This window comes from Biomphalaria glabrata, chromosome 1, assembly GCF_947242115.1.
Source record: "Biomphalaria glabrata chromosome 1, xgBioGlab47.1, whole genome shotgun sequence".
NCBI lineage: Eukaryota > Metazoa > Mollusca > Gastropoda > Planorbidae > Biomphalaria > Biomphalaria glabrata.
This window is the reverse complement of record NC_074711.1, coordinates 17754914-17776131: the sequence shown is the minus strand read 5'-3', so window position 1 is coordinate 17776131 and position 21218 is coordinate 17754914. Positions and strand designations below refer to the sequence as shown.

Below are 21218 nucleotides of genomic sequence, written 5' to 3'. Positions count from 1 at the left end.
TTACTTATATTGTTTTCTTGACAAGCTACAAATAAACTACTAATGATGTTCTGTTTCTAGCCTGTGGGTGTTTTATACATTCTTTCTTTGACTTTTTTATCATTTGATCTTTTTCTGTCATCCAATTGTTTGACTTGGAACAACGTTTTTTCATTGTTAAATGTAAAATATCAAAAGCTAATCTAAGTCTAGAAAGCTTTTATCTACATCGTATAAGCGAAGAAGGTTCTTATTGCTAGGAAATATGACCGTCATAATAGAAAATTAATAATTCTGTAATTCTCCCTACATTCTGTACTTGAGCTGCTTGGTATTGAGAGAAGTCTATTACAGGAGGAATACGGTCTAGGAAGAGGGAATTGTTATCAGTTCTTGTCTGGGTTCCCTGTCTCCGTACAGGTAGCAATCCCCATCATCAAAACACTAAAAAAGACACTATCAGATTAACTAAAAAATCAAATACAGAACATGAGACATCATCAAATACAATACCAGAGACACAATCAGAAAGACCACCAATAGATAAACCCCATGAGACACCATTAGATACACCACTTGAGACACCATTAGATACATCATATTATAAAGCATTATATACACAATATGAGACACCATTATATACACAATATGAGACATCATTAGATACACTACAAGAGACACCATTAGATACACCACCAGAGACATCATTAGATACACTAAATGAGACACCATTAGATATACCACCAGAGACACCATTAGATACACTACATGAGACACCATTATATACACCACAAGAGACACCATTAGATGCACCACCACCTGAGAAACCATAAGCTACTTACATGCATCACACATTACAAAAGGTCGTTGACCTTATTTCCCTACCACAATCACAGAGCATATTGGTAAGTAAAAACACAGTTTTTAATTTTTTTCTCTCTCAATAACATTTCTATTCCTGAAACTAAATTCTGCCAAACATATTCAACCTTTTAGTCTCCCAGGTCACAACATATGTTCTGTCGTCTGCAATAACAAAACTGATTAAGTTCTCTGTCCCATGGGTCCAACTGAAAGATCTTTTGATCAAACTCTGAACGTAGACACACACACACACACATTTGTGTTCAAAACATTTCGATGGTACATGTTTTTATTACATAGATATTTCGGTTTTTTAAAGGTTTTCCTATAAACATTGATACAAATAACTTCTTTGATCCTGCGATCGCTAGGATTTGGTTGGCAAAGATGCAACGGTTTGTTTCGACAGTCAAGCTGTGTCTAATTTTTACATGGCCTATGTTTATTGACTGGTGCATTTTATTAGATTTAAGTATCGATATCAATAGTTTGTGTTTCTTAAGTATTATAAAACAGAGCTACAGTTTAGAGCGTTGATTCTTTATCACGTGCTTCAATAACATTTCTTCTTGGAGAATTAAAACAATATATTACGTAAAGAGGACTTTATTTCTCCAACTAAACTAAGATTCACTTGCTTCTATAGATTTACGGTCGTCGGATTTAACTCTGGATATCAGAATATTACGCTTACACATAGAGTTCTTTGGAAAATTCTAAGACAGTTATTAAATGTAAAAAAAAACACATAATGTCTCATTTTGTGTCTGCACCTAGTCACAAATACCTTACAAACTTTGAACGAAAGGCCCTGAGTGTTTAGTTTCGCACAACAAGCCTTACAAAAAGTGTTAATTCCGTCGATGAAATCACGCAAACTGGGCAGCCCCAGTTTCGAATCCGCTGCTGAAGAGATCAGTCCCCAGGGTTTCTCTCTTGTAGTCCTAGGACAAACTAGTTTTACAGAACTGCCTTCAGCCATACACAGTCATTAACTTAGTACTTACAAAAGCGGCAAACAAAAGAAGAAAATATTTCTTTGTATTTTATGTCCAGTCCTTTTAGCAAAAAAAAATTACCGATAACTTGATAAATCGATTAAGACTAGCACTTCTTTATGATGTGGCACTGTGAATATCCCGGAATGTCTGAATAAAAATAGATTTATGATCATTTCAATTGTCTTACATTTGAAATAGGTCACCAGAATATAATTTTAACATTGAAGGTAGGCGATATGATGACCCCCTCAAACATCTTGCATATGACTAACAAAGTATCAATGCGTCTCACTTCTAAGTAAATGCACTCACTAACATTCTGTCACCGTGCGTACTACGGCAATTTCTGCATAGACTTTGGAGGAAAGAACTCGAACCCTGGACGCCTCCACCTCCCCATCCCCGCAGTCGTCCAGGAGGTTTGGGCTAGAATGTAATGGTCAAATCGGAAGGAACGTCCGAAACACGAAAAACAAACAAACAAACACACAAACAAACAAAACAAACACAGATGTACTTGTCGACGATAAATGATGAAAGGTGAACTCCATGTTGCTTACTACACATTTAGTTGTATGGTATGTAATCACTTCAGATGTAAAGGAATTATTATGTTCCAAGACGTCATTAAGTATGTACTTATATCCCAGTCAGTAACTTCAAATGTAACAGCATCATTATCACTGAACGAACCCCGGAATCTAACTTGACAATCCGATTACATTTTTAAGATCGATTTCAAATCAATGCATCGCCAGGAATCCTCAACTCATGACAATGGAAAGGCCTATTTCTGAATATATTCCCGGGATGAGTTCCCATTGCGATATCATTATCTAGAGAAAGAGCAGACTTGAGAACCATTGGATCCTACAGGTCAATCAACTAAGTCATTTAATTCAATGAGTTAGAGCTTCACATCGTAAATGTCAACGCCTCTGCTTTACAATACTTTACAGTACTTTACATCTTTTACAGACTTGAAGAAACTGGCATCACTTTTTAGCTTCCTTCTTATAACTAAAATGTATTTTGACACTAAATGACATTTTCAAACAATAGAACAATTTAAAACAAAAAGACACAAGAGCATTTTAAAACAAAAGGACATTTTATAACAAGATTACAAAAGACAGTATGTGTGGAAACACAAACTCAAAATCGGCCACCGAAGAGGTCCACCTAGGCAGGCTTCAATATTTTCAGAAAGAACATCCAAATGAAATTATATCAAAGACAAATGAGAGATAAGAATGGAGAAAGAAGGTTAAAAGATCTTGTGTAGTGCCCCAACGGTACAGCAGATCAAATGATAGGTGCAAGTGAATGCAAAGTTAGATGTGAACCTGGCCTAACTAGTTCCCCTTTTAGACCTTGTGGTCTATAGGGCAGATGATGTAAAGTTCATCTGTTTTTGTGGCCTACGGTTAACGAGGGTGTCATGTAGCCAGCACAACGACCAACCGCCTATACATTTCCCCAACTAATGTCAGGTACCCATTAGAGCTGAGTGGACTCAGAGGCGCCCAAAGATTCCAAAGTTGAAAATCCCAGTCTTCACCAGGATTCGAACCCAGGACCCCCGGTTCGGAAGCCAAACGCTTTACCGCTCAGCCACCGCGCCTCCCCTGGCCTAACTGATGTCTTACAATTGATCTAATTGTTTTGAAAATGCTCAATCTCTTATTCAAATCCTTTAAAAAAAAAAAAAAAAAAAAATCCGCGAAAATTTTTTTAAAGAAAAATAAAGTTTATCAGATTACTATTCATTTTAAATTAGGTCTAACTTATAATGCATACTAATTAGCTTTTTCTCTTAAAAAAACTGCTTGCATAACTGATTTTTAAAATTTGATTTTTCGCTTTCAGAAAAAAAAGTAGCCGTTGCATCAGAACTTTGAATGGTCTAAAATATTGTGATGTCGGATTTTCAATATCTTTTCTAGTTTACGAGATCTAAACGGGACAGACGGACAGACGGACAGACATTTCGCACAAAACTAATAGCGTCTTTTCCCCTTTTTGGGGGCCGCTAAAAACTCTAGTGCATTTTTAAACAACAGTAAATATTAGCTTGTAGCCATTTATTTTCTTGGGTTGGTCCATTAGCAACAATACCGCAAAGAAATATGTTTTCATTTCTTTCCATTATGTAAATAATCTTTAACACATATTCTTATTACTTTCTTCTAGCTAGACTAATCTAGACCCAGTGCTGATCTTACACTTACTGACAGCCATACTTGTTGTGATTGACACCTTATAGTTTTCACTTCCCCTAAAATCGTACATTTTGTTGTTATGTATTTGAAGCATTCCTAACATAAAATAACTTCGCATTGCTACTAATGTTTCTCACAGCTCCCACGTAGCTGATGATAGAACGACAAGCCCAGAGATTTCTTTTGAAATTGTTGAGACTTAAAATTAATTGCCATGAAATGTATAATAAAAAAAAATAACGAGGTTCTAGAAAAAAAAGAATTGAACGCACTACTGCCTCCCACTCCTACCGACCTCCCTCTAGAGGAGACAATTGGACCGGCTGAGTCTCGAGTAATTTGCTTATCTCTCTATCCGCTCTATCGGGTCCACTACTAATGACCTCATAGTGTCCACTTCAAGTTGTATAGAACGATTCACATAAGACCCTGGTCTCAATTTCCTCATGACGTCAAGTCCAACCTCCTACACCCCTTCCTTTCTTGTGGACCTTCCAGAGACTCGCCTTTATCTTAACTACAATAATCTCAGGAGGAGAAGGGGAAGTCAAAATGTAAATGTTCTTACCAGTGGAACGGATTTTGTTTGTTGTATCGACTCGCCAGTCAGGAAGTAAAACTATATTCAATTCCATCACTTTTGCTTTGACTATTTTAGTTGCTCAAATGTTTTTAGTAGACGTGTTATTGATGCATGAGTCTAGAAATATAAATGTAATATTGTATATATTGATAGCAGAGACGATTTAATGAACTAAAAATTACTTTTATTTCCCCAAAGACTCTATTGAAAATTAAGTCACAAAAGTAAATAAAAATTTTATGATCATCTAATGTAATTTTTAAAATTATTCTAACTCAGAGACTTTGCATAATTAGATTTAAATAAAAAAAACAAAAACACTATTTAACATGATTATAAAATAGTTTCTTATTATAAGTCTACAATTCTCTTAGTGATTTAGTCAACTCTAGTGTATTTATCGATGCACATTACTACTAAAAAAAAAAAAAACAGAACCATGGAAATATAATGAAATTGAATTTACAAAAAAAAACAAAAAAAACTAAAACATTTGGCAATCAATAGAAAAAAAAAAAGGAAAACAGCTTAACACAGCTAACATAATGTCTGAGGGCTATTAGAAAGAGTGAATAAAATGTCTGTGGGCCTTTATAAAGAGTGAACAAAATGTCTGTGGGCAGATAGAAAGAGTGAACATAATGTCTGTGGGCAGTTAGAAAGAGTGAACATAATGTCTGTGGGCAGTTAGAAAGAGTGAACAAAATGTCTGTGGGACTTTAGAAAGAGTGAACATAATGTCTGTGGGCAGTTAGAAAGAGTGAACATAATGTATGTGGGCCTTTAGAAAGAGTGAACAAAATGTCTGTGGGCCTTTAGAAAGAGTGAACAAAATGTCTGTGGACCGTTAGAAAGAGTGAACATAATGTCTTGGGGAAGTTAGAAAGGGTGAACATAATGTCTGTGGGCCTTTAGAAAGAGTGAACAAAATGTCTGTGGGCAGTTAGAAAGAGTGAACATAATGTCTGTGGGCAGTTAGAAAGAGTGAACATAATGTCTGTGGGCAGTTAGAAAGAGTGAATAAAATGTCTGTGGGCCTTTAGAAAGAGTGAACATGATGTCTGTGGGCCGTTAGAAAGACTGAATATAATGTCTGTGGGCCGGTAGAAAGAGTGAACATCATGTCTGTGGGCCTTTAGTAAGAGTGAACATAATGTCTGTGGGCAGTTAGAAAGAGTGAACATAATGTCTGTGGGCCGTTAGAAAGAGTGATCATAATGTCTGTGGGCAGTTAGAAAGAGTGAACATAATGTCTGTGGGCAGTTAGAAAGAGTGAACATAATGTCTGTGGGCCTTTAGAAAGAGTGAACATAATGTCTGTGGGCAGTTAGAAAGAGTGAACATAATGTCTGTGGGCAGTTAGAAAGAGTGAACAAAATGTCTGTGGGCAGTTAGAAAGAGTGAACAAAATGTCTGTGGGCAGTTAGAAAGAGTGAACAAAATGTCTGTGGGCAGTTAGAAAGAGTGAACATAATGTCTGTGGGCAGTAAGAAAGAGTGATCATAATGTCTGTGAGCAGTTAGAAAGAGTGAACATAATGTCTGTGGGCAGTTAGAAAGAGTGAACAAAATGTCTGTGGGCAGTTAGAAAGAGTGAACATAATGTCTGTGGGCCGTTAGAAAGAGTGATCATAATGTCTGTGGGCAGTTAGAAAGAGTGAACATAATGTCTGTGGGCAGTTAGAAAGAGTGAACAAAATGTCTGTGGGCAGTTAGAAAGAGTGAACATAATGTCTGTGGGCCGTTAGAAAGAGTGATCATAATGTCTGTGGGCAGTTAGAAAGAGTGAACATAATGTCTGTGGGCAGTTAGAAAGAGTGAACAAAATGTCTGTGGGCAGTTAGAAAGAGTGAACAAAATGTCTGTGGGCAGTTAGAAAGAGTGAACAAAATGTCTGTGGGCAGTTAGAAAGAGTGAACAAAATGTCTGTGGGCAGTTAGAAAGAGTGAACAAAATGTCTGTGGGCAGTTAGAAAGATTGAACAAAATGAAGCCGTACAGCTGATTACTTGGAAATATAATTGAAATATACAAAAACAGACAACACAAAACATTCAAACAAAGAAAATTAATACAGACAACACAACACAAACCACGATACAAAAACGCAGACAATATAGCATAGACAGCAAGACTCAGACAACAACAAAAAACAGACACAGAAAAAACCCAAGAGAACGCAACACAGATCTCACAAAACGCAACACAGATGACACAAAAACACAACATCACAGATTTCACAAAAACACAACAACACAGATCTCACAAAAACACAACAACACAGATCTCATAAAAACAAAACAACACAGATCTCATAAAAACAAAACAACACAGATCTCACAAAAACACAACACAGATATCACAAAAACACAACTCAGATCTCACAAAAACACAACATCACAGATTTCACAAAAACACAACAACACAGATCTCACAAAAACACAACAACACAGATCTCATAAAAACAAAACAACACAGATCTCATAAAAACAAAACAACACAGATCTCACAAAAACACAACACAGATATCACAAAAACACAACTCAGATCTCACAAAAACACAACACAGATCTCACAAAAACACAACAACACAGATCTCACAAAAACACAACAACACAGATCTCACAAAAACACAACAAATATTACAGATCTCACAAAACCACAACACAGATCTCACAAAAACACAACAACACAGATCTCACAAAAACACAACAAATATTACAGATCTCACAAAAACACAACAAATATTACAGATCTCACAAAAATACAACACAAATCTCACAAAAACACAACACAGATAGTTAAGGTATAGACAAGACAAGGTTAACAACAATCAAGTTTAAAAATGTAATAATTTGAACAACGCCAGGAAATACAATTGCTTGACGATTGGCTAATCTACATGACAGAAAACACAAAACAATGGAAACAACTTTCATAAAGAGGCATGACATTTGAAATAAATCGATATTTGAAACAATAAGCAACGATTAAGTTTCTAAGGTAATGACGCGAGTTTTATTCTCTCAGAGACATCAGATTGTGACGCAAATGTCACACAGGCAGTTTAGAAGAAGTGTTCAGGGTTAAAAAAAAATTAAAACAAAAGCAAAGAAAAAATTGCACTAACGGAAGTGGAAGCAGACACGAACATACTGACTACATAATGACAATATTAGATCTACAAGAGAATACGTAAACATTTCCAGAGCAAACTTTTTAATCTAATCCAACATTTATTGATTTATATCAAAAAATATTTTTTTCTTGTCTATCGATGTGAAACACATTTCTATTCTTAGGTAGGAGATGGAATGGAAGACAGGTTTTGATTTCCTCAAGCGTCAAACTTTTTTTTTTGTTTTTTTTTTTAAGTAGAAACTTAGTCTGCGTGTAAGGTGACGTTTCAAGCAAAGTAAACATGTTTGATACTTTGATATGTTAAATACCAGGCTTAGGGAAACCCGGGGGGAAGACGGCACAAGACCTCCTGCGGCCCAAGTTTGATTTCAAAGTAGCCATCATGATGAGCACAGTCACACTATCTTGTTGTTACCAAAACGAGACTTCCGGTTATAAACACAACATTGCTCGGTCTTCTCCACTTGTGGTAGTAGACGTATTAAACAAAATGCAAACCAATGAAATAAACTGCCAAATTTTTGTTCTTTCCATGTTAGTTCCACAATTTGATAAAGCTTGACACTTTAAATGTGTACAGTAGAAGATCGTTGATCCAAACGTCTGTTATCCGGAACGTCAAATATCCGGATGACCTTTTTCTATATAGTACAGTATGTAAGTGCTCTTGTAGTACGATCCAAGTTGGTGTAGCTAAAGATCAGCGATTATCTCTCTTAATAAAGGGAAGCTACTACGTATAACGCTTGTCTCCCTGTATATTATACTTTCTGTTGACGTACGGCTCAATACCCGCAGATGAATTTTTTTTAGAGTGTTGGTGCGATGGTCCGTTTATAAAATTACAAACAGAGCGGCTGTAACATACTGGACTAGATACAAATGGAGGACGGAATGTTTCAAGACTCGAAGTTATCATACTTAAGTTATATGCTTGACTTGTCCTGGATAGAAGCCAAGAAAATGAATCTTTCCACATGTCGTCAGTAACACAGAGCGGCTGTAACATACTGGACTAGATACAGAGCGGCTGTAACATACTGGACTAGATACAAATGGAGGACGGAACGTTTCAAGACTTGAAGTTATCATATTTAAATTATATGCTCACTAATAAGTTTTGGATTATCAAATAATGCATTAATATCTTGACCAGACATTCAGTAATCAGGAGTCCTAAATCACAATGAACTTGGCAGAAAATGTGTACCGCTATAAATACTCAATTTAGCCGTTATTAGTATTATACTTTATACTTTATACTCTATAAGCTCTATTTCTTTATTAAATCTTTTTTTTTTCTTTTTAATGTTTGTAAAATGTTTTACATGTTTCGGATGTTCTTTCAGAATTGAACATAATTTACTTCCTAGCCCAAACCTCCCGCAGGACGAAGGGTATGGCAGCGAGCAGAGAATGAACCTGGGACCAAAAAGAAAACCGAACGACATTCCAGCGTGCATACGGCACGAAAAGTAGCGAAATAGCGACTTTTGGTACTGTACATTGTTATTTTTTTAATAATGAAAAAAAGTTTTCATTGAAACAATGGATTTTTAAAAATTGTTGTTTCTTCAAGTTTAAACAAAAATATCTTTTTTTTTTCAATTTTCACTAATTTAAAAACTGTTTTAGTGTAAAGAAATATAATCGACGCTCTTACTGATACGTGAAAAAAAAAATGGCAGCAAAGTACCCCTTTCAGACCATGTGATCTTTAGGTCTGTTGTTTTGCCAACCGTCAACGAGCATGGTGTCATGTGACCAGCACAACGACCAACCGCCTTTATTTTACCCAACTAGAGTCAGGTACCCATTTGAGTTAGGTGGAAACTGGGGCGTCCTAAAAATCCCAGTATTCAAATCCAGTCATCAACGAGACTCGAACCCAGGACCTCCAGGTTCGGAAGCCAAGCGCTTAACCACTCAGCCACCGCAACTCCGCCATCATGCAGGATTAGATTAAGTCGTAATAGTTCTTGTTTTTGAAGGTTTGTCTGAAACTCATCCAACAAAATCACATTGCGATAGGGTCAAATACACAGTTATTACAACGAGATAAGGTCAAATACACAGTTATTACAACGAGATAAGGTCAAATACAAAGTTATCACAACGAGATAAGGTCAAATACAAAGTTATCACAACGAGATAAGGTCAAATACAAAGTTATCACAACGAGTTAACAAGACTTCAGTAGAGACAGAAATGAGTTCAACCCTAAAGATTATATTCGGCCTTATTTCTGCTCTCACACTGCTTTGTCTCCGCTTCTTTCTCGTGGTAGTTGAGGTTGTCTGCGTTGTCTGTCTGTCAGTGCGTACATGCGCACTAGCTGTCCTAATCTCGATCTCTAGCCTGTCAGTCCCAGCTCAAGTGGACGCATCGATGAACCCAGGGCCCTGAACGCTAATGAGGGGACATCGTCCCCAACGATTGATACAATAACTGGTATTCAATACCTCTCCCCTATTCATTACTGGCCGCTAGTTTTTTTACACACATTTTTTTGTTTGTATCGACAACTCGTGTCTCCCTTGCTTCACGCTGATGCAGTTATCTTTTCTTGTATTTAAGTTATCTTTTCTTGTATTTAAGTTATCTTTTCTTGTATTTAAGTTATCTTTTCTTGTATTTAAGTTTTCTTTTCTTGTATTTAAGTTTTCTTTTCTTGTATTTAATTTCTCATTGTTGAATTGATTTTTTCTGGTCAAAGATTTAATTATGTTTGTAATCTATTTATGTGTCCACAGTTAGAATGCGGTTCTTCTAAAGTCTAATTATTATTTCCTTTTATAATTGGACTAGTATTGTCCACCGTTCATTTTTCCCAGGCATTTAATACTTTATTTTATTCCGATCACCTTACCTCGCCCCCTTTCCTGCAACTCCCTCTCAGCGCCCCCCTACAAACCAAAAAAAAAAAAAAAGAATTATACATATAATCTCCGTCTATTCGGCTTGTCAATTTCATATGGAAATATTTGATATGCTTTATTCTGATTTTTGGTTTTTATATTTGAATTATGGACGGTAGTTAAAGTAAAATGTTTATGCACTTCTTTTTTAGCTTACAATTGATTCAGTATCAATGTTGTAGGTATGCAAATGGTGGTATATACCCAAGGACAATGTTAATAAGCATTTGATTTTGTGATCTTTTTAATTATCCCATAAAAGAGATAACGACCCCCCCCCCCCACCCTTCCCATGTGCCTACTGTACACAAACATACACAAATATGGATATAAATAAATTAATTAATAAATAGCGCTGTATTAGAATAATGAATTGCACCCCCCCCCCCGGGGCCAGGCTCCACTTCTATCCAATACACAGCGTGCGAACATTCGTTATGAAAGGAAATGAATCGATTGTACGATAAATGAAAACAAGTTTTTGTTTTATGTGACTTTGTAACGAGATCATTCAAGAGAAGACATTACGTGTGGATTAGAGATGTACGTAGTTAACAGCTCAAGATGAGTTGAATGGGGCTAGAATTATTACTGATATCCGTCTTCAAAGTACTTGCCAACATTTCAAAATCTAATTTTTAAAAAGATAACGCTGGTAGGTAAGTAGTACAGTGATAAATTATAGAAATAATTGGTACTATAAAAAAACTAAGCTTACCTTTGAGCTGACTAAATGCTTTGGGACATTTTCATGTGTGGCTATAAAAAACAAACAACTATAGACAAGAGTATCTTCCCCTGTACAAACTGTTCATTCAAAACTTGACTTCCTGCGATGACTCAATGAAAAATGTTCAGCTTATCGCCTGTCTGAATAGGGATAAATGTGTACATGTAGACAAAAGGATAAATAAATTGACGGCTCCACCTGGTGACAGTAGAGAGTGCACTTCATTTAATTAACAACTGCCCATTCAATGATGTTCTCAAGTATGTGAGTAAATGTACAATACGTTTTTAAAACAACAGCTGAAATAAAAGTCTCATCACTTTGTATTTAATTTTTTAAAAAGTTTAAAATATCTCAAAGATAAATGTGAAAAAAAAAGAAACTACTACAACTTATTCCGATCAATATCTTGATTACATCCCTTGTTCATGATTAAAGAGTTATGGCAAGAATTACAAATATTATTAAGTTGATACTCATACAGAGACAAGCCTTACCTTGGGATACAAGCCAGATTATACAAATGTGTCCATGTATACACACATGAAACAACGTCTGTATTTGATAAGATAAGAAGATAAGATATGATTTCAACATGTCTGACCTACAAGTCAAATCTACAGTATACTCTGAAGAGATATTCCACTCCGTATGCACTTCTAATAGCCAGTTGCCTTATAACCTACATTACCCATCTACCATCTGTTCGCCACAGCGTCTGTCTTAGATCAGGAATAAACAATGACCACCATCTCTGCTCTCAATACTTCCTGTTTCATCATTTAAAAAACTTACGAGAAATTCAGTTTTGGTGTTCAAGCCATACTTGTGACTTTCATTGTGGTTTGTGTCTCGATGTTACACCTTAAGTTTCTACATATCAAATAGTTCCAATTTATTTTTACATATATATATATATATATATATATATATATATATATATATATATATATATATATATATATATATATATATATATCATGGGCGTAGCCAGGATTTTTTTTCGGGGGGGGGGGTTGGGGGGGATTTTTTTCTCCCTCCCCCCCCCCCCGTGGAAAAAAAATTATATGTATTTATGTGTGTGTGTGTACATAATCTTTATTACATTCTAACCCTTCATTCTTTCGGAAGACGTTTATTGTGCCCTAGAATAAGTTCTTCCATGAGTTAGTGGAAAAATTGTAGATTCCCCCGCTATTACTAGCAAGTCAAATAGTTGAGTTTAAGGAACTCATTTTATGGACTCTATTGACATATGGTCTCATTTTGTTTTTCTTTTCATTTGAATGTTTCACTGTTTTAATGTTTATGTGCAGGTTATTTTCATTGCAATATCATCACTTTATCAATGATCCCTTTGTGGGAGAATGCATTGTCTTATTTTATGTGCTAGCTCCCAGTGTGCTATTTGCAGATTTACAGTGGGGACAGATCTTTATGAATAATATAATAATTTATTAAAAAGTTTTATTTCAAAAACCTAATGTGCTATTCTTACTGACTTAGATCCTCCCGCGCCGTTCGGAGCATTTGAAGTCAAGCTGTTTCCATAAAAATCTGTCACTGGTAATGTCTGAAGCCCCTTCCCACCCGCCATGAGGACCTCCATGAATGAGTGGCGTCTGACCCTTCATTCTTACTCTAAAATAGGTACTTTCTGGAGATAGTGAAAACATTGTAAACTCCCCGATATTGCTAGCAAGGGGGTCTGGGGGAGCGCCGGGAGCTCCCCCAGCGCGGGGCATAGCCCCGCCGCCAAGCACTATTTCCTGTATTGAAAGCTAACAAAATGCATATTCTGAGGTATCTTCAGTGTATTATCCAGCTATTTCAAAAACCTAATCTGCTATTCTTACTGACTTAGACCCTCCCGCGCCGTTCGGCGTATTTGGCGGCAAGATGTTTCCACAAAAATCTGTCACTGGCACCTGCTCTGAAGACCTCCATGAAAGTGTGGCGCTAAATTGTACTAGGATATCATTGCAACTCTTCTTATGCGTAATTCATTTTGTCGGAGAACGTGTCGCGCAAACCTCATGCGTCGCTCTCGCACAATCTTACTAAGGGGTCGACTCCCAGTTCAGCATAGGATTTCCTTGATTTAGACCCGATCTCTATAACTGACTCCTAAAATCTGTCTTAGCCATCTTTGTTGAGCCACATTTAATGATTTTCAATTTCGGCAGATGACTATTCACTGCAGTTTATTAATGGAGCCCAGCCACTGGTAAAAATGTGTAACCTCACTTGAATACGCTCTTGGAATTAAGTGACTGTAGTTTGCTTTAGATTTTATATCGAAAAGAGAAGTTTTATCGTCAAAATCATCTGTTGGGGGTTTTCCACCTCAAAATGCTCTGTAGGGGGAGCTTAAACTGAAAATCATCTGGAGGGGTTTTAAACTTTAAAAAAAAGCCATCTGTAGAAGAGGGGTTTAAACTCAAAACCCCCGATTGGATTGGCTACGCGCAAATAATTTTAGTATGTAATTTGCTTTTTTTTTATATTGAAGCGGTATTTTTAGCATCAAACCCCTCTGAATGGGTGGTTTAAACTCAAAACCCCTTTTGGCAACGCTCATAGCATTTTGAGTGCGTAATTTGCTTTTTTTTTACACTGAAGATGTATTTTTATCCATAAACTCGAACCTCTCTGGTAGGGGTTTTAAACTCGACCCCCCCCCCCCCGGTAGGGGTTTTTAAACTCGAACCCCCTTGTAGGGGGTTTTAAACTCAAAACCCCCTGGTAGGGGGTTTTAAACTCAAAACCCCCTGGTAGGGGGTTTTAAACTCAAAACCCCTTTGGTTGTGCTGGGGCAAATCATGGTTTAGTATTAAAATCTCAACTAAAATAAACAAAATCAAAGCAAAAAATCAGTCACTAAATTCCGACTACTTCCCTTCGGGGGGGGGGGGGGATTTCATTTCGGGGGGGGGGGGGGGGTTTGAACTCCTAACCCCCCCCCTGACTACGCCCATGATATATATATATATATATATAATCTTGTATGATACAGGCGTTACTTCAAAAAGAAGATGATTACGTCCTACGCGTCATGCATTTAGTCATGCATATTAATCAATGACCTAATCTCCGCCAAGTCACTGTTTTTTCTGGCTAGCTCAGGCAACCCATTCCATGCTCTAATAGCACTAGGGAAGAAGGAGTATTTGTACAAATTTGTCCTAGCATATGGGACGAGGAATGTGCCTTTATTTTTGTTTCTTTCTGAGTATTTTATTAAATTTTTTTTTTGTATTTCAAGATTATGGTTCAGTGTTTTATATGCTGAAAGATGTATATAAAGCTGGACTTATGCTGTGCTAGCAGTGCTCAGTTCCTAAAAGTAAGAGCTAAAATTCTTCAATGTTTTCATAAAGAAACAGTAACTATGGAATCTTGTATTTGGAACCTCTCGATTTAAGAAAACTGTTAAAAAGAAACATATAATAGCTTGGCTTTTAACAAATAAATATTCACATTTGATCACCATTAGAAAATTCTCAAAACTTAGAGAAACTTCAGGAGAGGGGAATAATGAGTAAGTAGAAAGCACGTCATTTAAAAAAATAATTAGAAAGACTCAAAGGTGAAGGATAAATTTGTTCAGGTTCCTATTTAGGTCACACAATCGGAGTGCGCAAAAACTGTGCAAATTTCTCAAAAACTGGTCAAATTTCTCAAAAACGGCTCTAACAATTTTCCTGCAGATTGAACAGTAGATGTATATCTTTGGGAAATGGTTGTAATTTTTCAATTTATATTTGGCTAGAACAGGGGTGGGCAACTTTTTTTCTATCGAGGGCCGCATGTGGCCCGCGGGTCGTAATTTGCCCACCCCTGATCTAGAGGACTAGAAGATACTTTAGTTTAACAGACTAAAGGTCATCGGGTATTTCCGCATGTAGGCCCTATTCATTAAAGAGTTGTAAAAATTCGGGAACATTTGGCGCACCGACTAGATCTATAGACCTATCATTAGAATATTATGAAGTCTAGTAGAAGAATACATTCGCTTAACCAGGTCCTTTACTCAAGGGGGAGGGGGGAATAGGGCAAGGTAAAAACGTTCCATTGCTTTTTTAAATCTAACATTCATTAGTTATTAGGAGCAAACTAATCGCTCCATAAGCTGCTAGAAGGAGATATTGTCTTTTTTTTTTTAAATCTTTTTTTTTTGTTTTGTTTTTCTTGATCCTAGTGCCATTAGAGCATGGAATAAGTTGCTGGAGTAAAAAAAAACAAAAACAAAGCCCAATAATTTAGTAAAGTTTAGGTCTCTAATTAACATACATGACTAAATGGATTTAGTAAAGTTTAGGTCTCTAATTAACATACATGACTAAATGGATTTAGTAGAGTTTAGGTCTCTAATTAACATACATGACTAAATGGATTTAGTAAAGTTTAGGTCTCTAATTAACATACATGACTAAATGGATTTAGTAAAGTTTAGGTCTCTAATTAACATACATGACTAAATGGATTTAGTAGAGTTTAGGTCTCTAATTAACATACATGACTAAATGGATTTAGTAAAGTTTAGGTCTCTAATTAACATACATGACTAAATGGATTTAGTAGAGTTTAGGTCTCTAATTAACATACATGACTAAATGGATTTAGTAGAGTTTAGGTCTCTAATTAACATACATGACTAAATGGATTTAGTAAAGTTTAGGTCTCTAATTAACATACATGACTAAATGGATTTAGTAAAGTTTAGGTCTCTAATTAACATACATGACTAAATGGATTTAGTAGAGTTTAGGTCTCTAATTAACATACATGACTAAATGGATTTAGTAAAGTTTAGGTCTCTAATTAACATACATGACTAAATGGATTTAGTAAAGTTTAGGTCTCTAATTAACATACATGACTAAATGGATTTAGTAGAGTTTAGGTCTCTAATTAACATACATGACTAAATGGATTTAGTAGAGTTTAGGTCTCTAATTAACATACATGACTAAATGGATTTAGTAAAGTTTAGGTCTCTAATTAACATACATGACTAAATGGATTTAGTAGAGTTTAGGTCTCTAATTAACATACATGACTAAATGGATTTAGTAAAGTTTAGGTCTCTAATTAACATACATGACTAAATGGATTTAGTAGAGTTTAGGTCTCTAATTAACATACATGACTAAATGGATTTAGTAAAGTTTAGGTCTCTAATTAACATACATGACTAAATGGATTTAGTAAAGTTTAGGTCTCTAATTAACATACATGACTAAATGGATTTAGTAAAGTTTAGGTCTCTAATTAACATACATGACTAAATGGATAGGCGTAAAACTAATTTTTTGTTTTTTTGAAGAAATCTATATAACAAAAGATAAACTGGCAAACAGACTCTTTTACAACAGAAATGTTTACAATTATTTCACTGTCTTGCCCGCAAGGATGATCGAGACGCCCATGATTTAGACTTATTCAATAGTTCTTTGTTTGCTTTTACCTATTTGAAGGTGGAAAAAATTATCTGAAAACTTTTAATGAGTGTTTCACCAGTACTGAAGCTTTATTAAAAATCTTTGTCCAAACTGGAGTTGTACCTGTGTACCTTACCTTTCTTCCTAGCATCCATTCAATCTGTTACTTTGTAGCAATCAATACGATGTCTGGGATGTCCATTCCTTTCCATTTTCTTTTTCTATCCTCGTCCCTATCCTTCCATTATCACTCCAGGTGGTCAACTCAGAATACAGTCTAGCAAAATTAATGAATCAATAGCCTGGGGGTCATTGGTCTAGGTAACCCATTAGTTTTATGGTTTAAGTTACCAATTATAATATTACAAGCTCTTACTTTTGTTCAGACTTGAGTTTATTCTCTAGCATACGATTTTGTTAGAATAGCTCGTTCCTTGTATGTTTCACTCCACAGAGAGATTTACTTGATAGAGATCTACTTGTTAGAGATTTACTTGATAGAGATCTACTTGATAGAGATCTACTTGTTAGAGATTTACTTGATAGAGATCTACTTGATAAAGATTTACTATTTAGAGATTTACTTGATAAAGATTTACTTGATAGAGATTTACTTGATAGAGATTTACTTGATAGAGATCTACTTGTTAGAGATTTACTTGATAAAGATTTACTTGATAAAGATTTACTTGATAGAGATCTACTTGATAGAGATTTACTTGATAGAGATTTACTTGATAGAGATTTACTTGATAGAGATTTACTTGATAGAGATATACTTGATAGAGATTTACTTGATAGAGATTTACTTGATAGAGATTTACTTGATAGAGATCTACTTGATAGAGATTTACTTGATAGAGATTTACTTGATAGAGATTTACTTGATAGAGATTTACTTGTTAGAGATTTACTTGATAGAGATTTACTTGTTAGAGATTTACTTGATAAAGATTTACTTGATAGAGATCTACTTGTTAGAGATTTACTTGATAGAGATTTACTTGTTAGAGATCTAATTGTTAGAGATTTACTTGATAGAGATATACTTGTTAGAGATTTACTTGATAGGGATCTACTTGTTAGAGATTTACTTGATAGAGATTTACTTGATAGAGATTTACTTGATAGAGATCTACTTGATAGAGATTTACTTGATAGAGATTTACTTGATAGAGATTTACTTGATAGAGATTTACTTGTTAGAGATTTACTTGATAGAGATTTACTTGTTAGAGATTTACTTGATAAAGATTTACTTGATAGAGATTTACTTGTTAGAGATTTACTTGTTAGAGATTTACTTGATAGAGATCTACTTGTTAGAGATTTACTTGATAGAGATCTACTTGATAAAGATTTACTATTTAGAGATTTACTTGATAGAGATTTACTTGATAGAGATTTACTTGATAGAGATCTACTTGTTAGAGATTTACTTGATAAAGATTTACTTGATAAAGATTTACTTGATAGAGATCTACTTGATAGAGATTTACTTGATAGAGATTTACTTGATAGAGATTTACTTGATAGAGATTTACTTGATAGAGATATACTTGATAGAGATTTACTTGATAGAGATTTACTTGATAGAGATCTACTTGATAGAGATTTACTTGATAGAGATTTACTTGATGGAGATCTAGATCTAAACAGAGTACCGTCATTTTATTTGATGTTATTGGGAACATGTCGCGGAACGATATTGACTAACAATAAGTTGCTAATAGAGAACCAACTGACTGACTGATGGCTTATATTTAATTTATATTTATATAATATTATATTTAAATGTTTAAATAAACCATATCTTATCTTGTCTTATCTTATATACCACAGACGTTACTTAAAAAAAAGAAGATAGTTACGTGTAACAAATATTGTGCACTTTTCATCACTATAGAATCTAGGCACTTTCTCTTGCAGCACAAAGTCATTTTTATTCTGTAGTTGGCAACAGTGATCTTTGAATATGGCGTCAACGACATTGTTTATTTTGTCTATTACAAATCTCTATTTATCTTTCTTACTTTTAACGCTTTTTTTTTCAAAACGCCATCACATTTCTATAGTGAAAATCACCAGAAGTAATTAAATGTCTACATGTTAAGCACCACGAGTTTTCTGTTTAGCTAGTTATAAAGTTATAATGTCAAATCTCTAACTTCTGTTATGAAGACAAGTCTGTAAGTCATGAGATTGCGAATAGGATTTCCAAAATAAACACATGTCTGCATTTGATTCTGTAAAATTAATTTCTATGACAATATTTTCTTTAAAGTTAACTCTAACTATTTTTTTTAATGGAAAGTTCGAATGAGTAATACACTAAAATGACCCCAAACCAGCCTTGCCATGTAAACTTAGATACACTGGTCGCCAGCGTTGACATATTTAAATCCCGTCGATACTGACCTTTGATCAATCGTCTGCCTGAACTACAATATTATTCCTTGTTACTTCCGGTCCAGAAAAAAAGGAACATCTACAAGTCAGTGGCTCCGGTCATACATTACACCGGACAATGTGCGAGTCCAGTCACATAGATTCTGGCAGACGATGTTCCCTCGTGCCGCATTGCCACGACATGTTTCCCGCCCTTTGTATGTGGATGTTTCTTATTTCTCGTCTGGCTGTGTGGAGGTGCATACAGAGACAGCTACACGAGAATGTACTCAGCTACAGAGTAGCAGACGACCAAGTTTCCCCTTTATTTATGTGTATGTGTGCACCTTGTTGCTGTCAGTGGATGAGAGTGGTAGTGCGTATCTGTGAGGGTTTGCGTGAGATTCTGTGTGAGGGTCGGTGCATATGAGACAGTAAAGGAGCACAGATGGATGAAAATCAAAGAAAATGTTTTCTGTGTATTCAAAGAGCATGACTTTTTGGAATTCAGTCAATTTGGCTTCGTGTCTAATTTCTGTTGGTCTGCATTTTGTCTGTCTTCTGCTAAGTAAACCGGTTGATTTGATGACGTGGTTGGATTTGTGTTGTTTCTTCTTCTCTAGTGTCTGCTGCCTCTGATGTGTTTGTCATTGTTTAAGAAACATGACTTTTGGAGTAGTTATTATTAAAGTATGAGGCACTATGAGAGGCTTATTGATATTAGTACTCCCAAGACTTTCAGATTCAGTGCATTAACTTGTACCATTGTTTATCTTTTTTTTTAGAAAAAAAAATCAACAAAAGCTTAAAATTATTACATTTAGCCTAGTCATTGGTAAATAAAACCGTCAGTGTAAACTGTGTTTATCATTATGTAAATAACGATTACAGGCATTTTCGTTCTTCAACAAACACAAAATGATGGAACAATAACGTCAGTACATAAATAACACCTTTGTTTCGGTATCATTTGTGATAATATAAACAAACATTTTAATACACAATTTGGAAATGCTCAACAGCGGTTTCCCGCCTAATTGGCTGACGTAATTGAAGCCAAGCAAGCATCACAAGCACGTCCAGCAGAGTATCGTCCCTTGACGTAATGGACATGACAGGTCTTTATATGTGTCAGTTGCTTTATAGGCATTCGCCCTCTAGGCCCAGATAGGGAATGCTCACTCGAGCGAACGTGCACTGAGCTTCGCCTCCGCCTCAAGGGAGGCAGTAATGCCAACATGGGGAGGGAAACAAGGAGCAGACGATGATAGCAAGCCTATAGTGACCTATAGTCGTTCCTTTTTTTAAAGTTTTACTAATTGTTTTTTTTTTTTTAATTACATCCAAACCTAGACTCACTCAAGGTTGTTATATTTTAAGATTTGTTTTTCATCCCATTGTAGTACTAAGCTATACAGTGATTAGTCGCACTAAAGAGTCGCATGCAACTGATCCTGTGTATAAATTTAAAGTGCTAATAATTAGCTTTTAGCCGCATGATTATTGTAAACCTAGCTCCTTTTATGTATTGGTAGTAATATCTTTAAAAGACCAGATTTTCTTTTTTAGGGTTTAGATTGCGGAGCGTAAAGTGGTTGACTCCTAACACCTCGAATGTTTGCTTTAAAAATATGAAATTCGTTATCAATACGATTTAGTATAAAGAGAATTTGTCTGCAGTTTATAGAACACTAAGACCTTCCTACAGGGAACAGTATCAATGAAAGGAAGCAGAGGCAAAGATGGGAAGACAACAACAAAGAATGGACAGCCCTGTCAATGGAAGAGAATCAATTTGGCAAAGAACAAAGACAAAGGAAGTAACTTCTAGATCGATATATATCTGGTGCACATACATTTCAAAATAAATTACGAGTGAATGTTATAGTTATAGTACAGATGTTTTGCATAAACTACTCTTCCAACTCTTTCAAAAACTCTTGTCTTGGT

The 21218-nt window shown here is 35.3% G+C and overlaps 1 long non-coding RNA gene across 1 annotated transcript; it reads right to left on the bottom strand.

Moving 5' to 3' along the window:
- Positions 1–4632: 4632 nt before the first annotated feature.
- On the bottom strand, positions 4633–19443 carry LOC129925724 (uncharacterized). Its single transcript, XR_008777458.1, has 3 exons — positions 19299–19443; positions 11425–11576; positions 4633–4766 (listed from the first exon to the last, which is right to left on the bottom strand). It is a non-coding gene; the product is annotated as an uncharacterized LOC129925724 (long non-coding RNA).
- Between the last annotated feature and the right edge of the window lie 1775 nt (positions 19444–21218).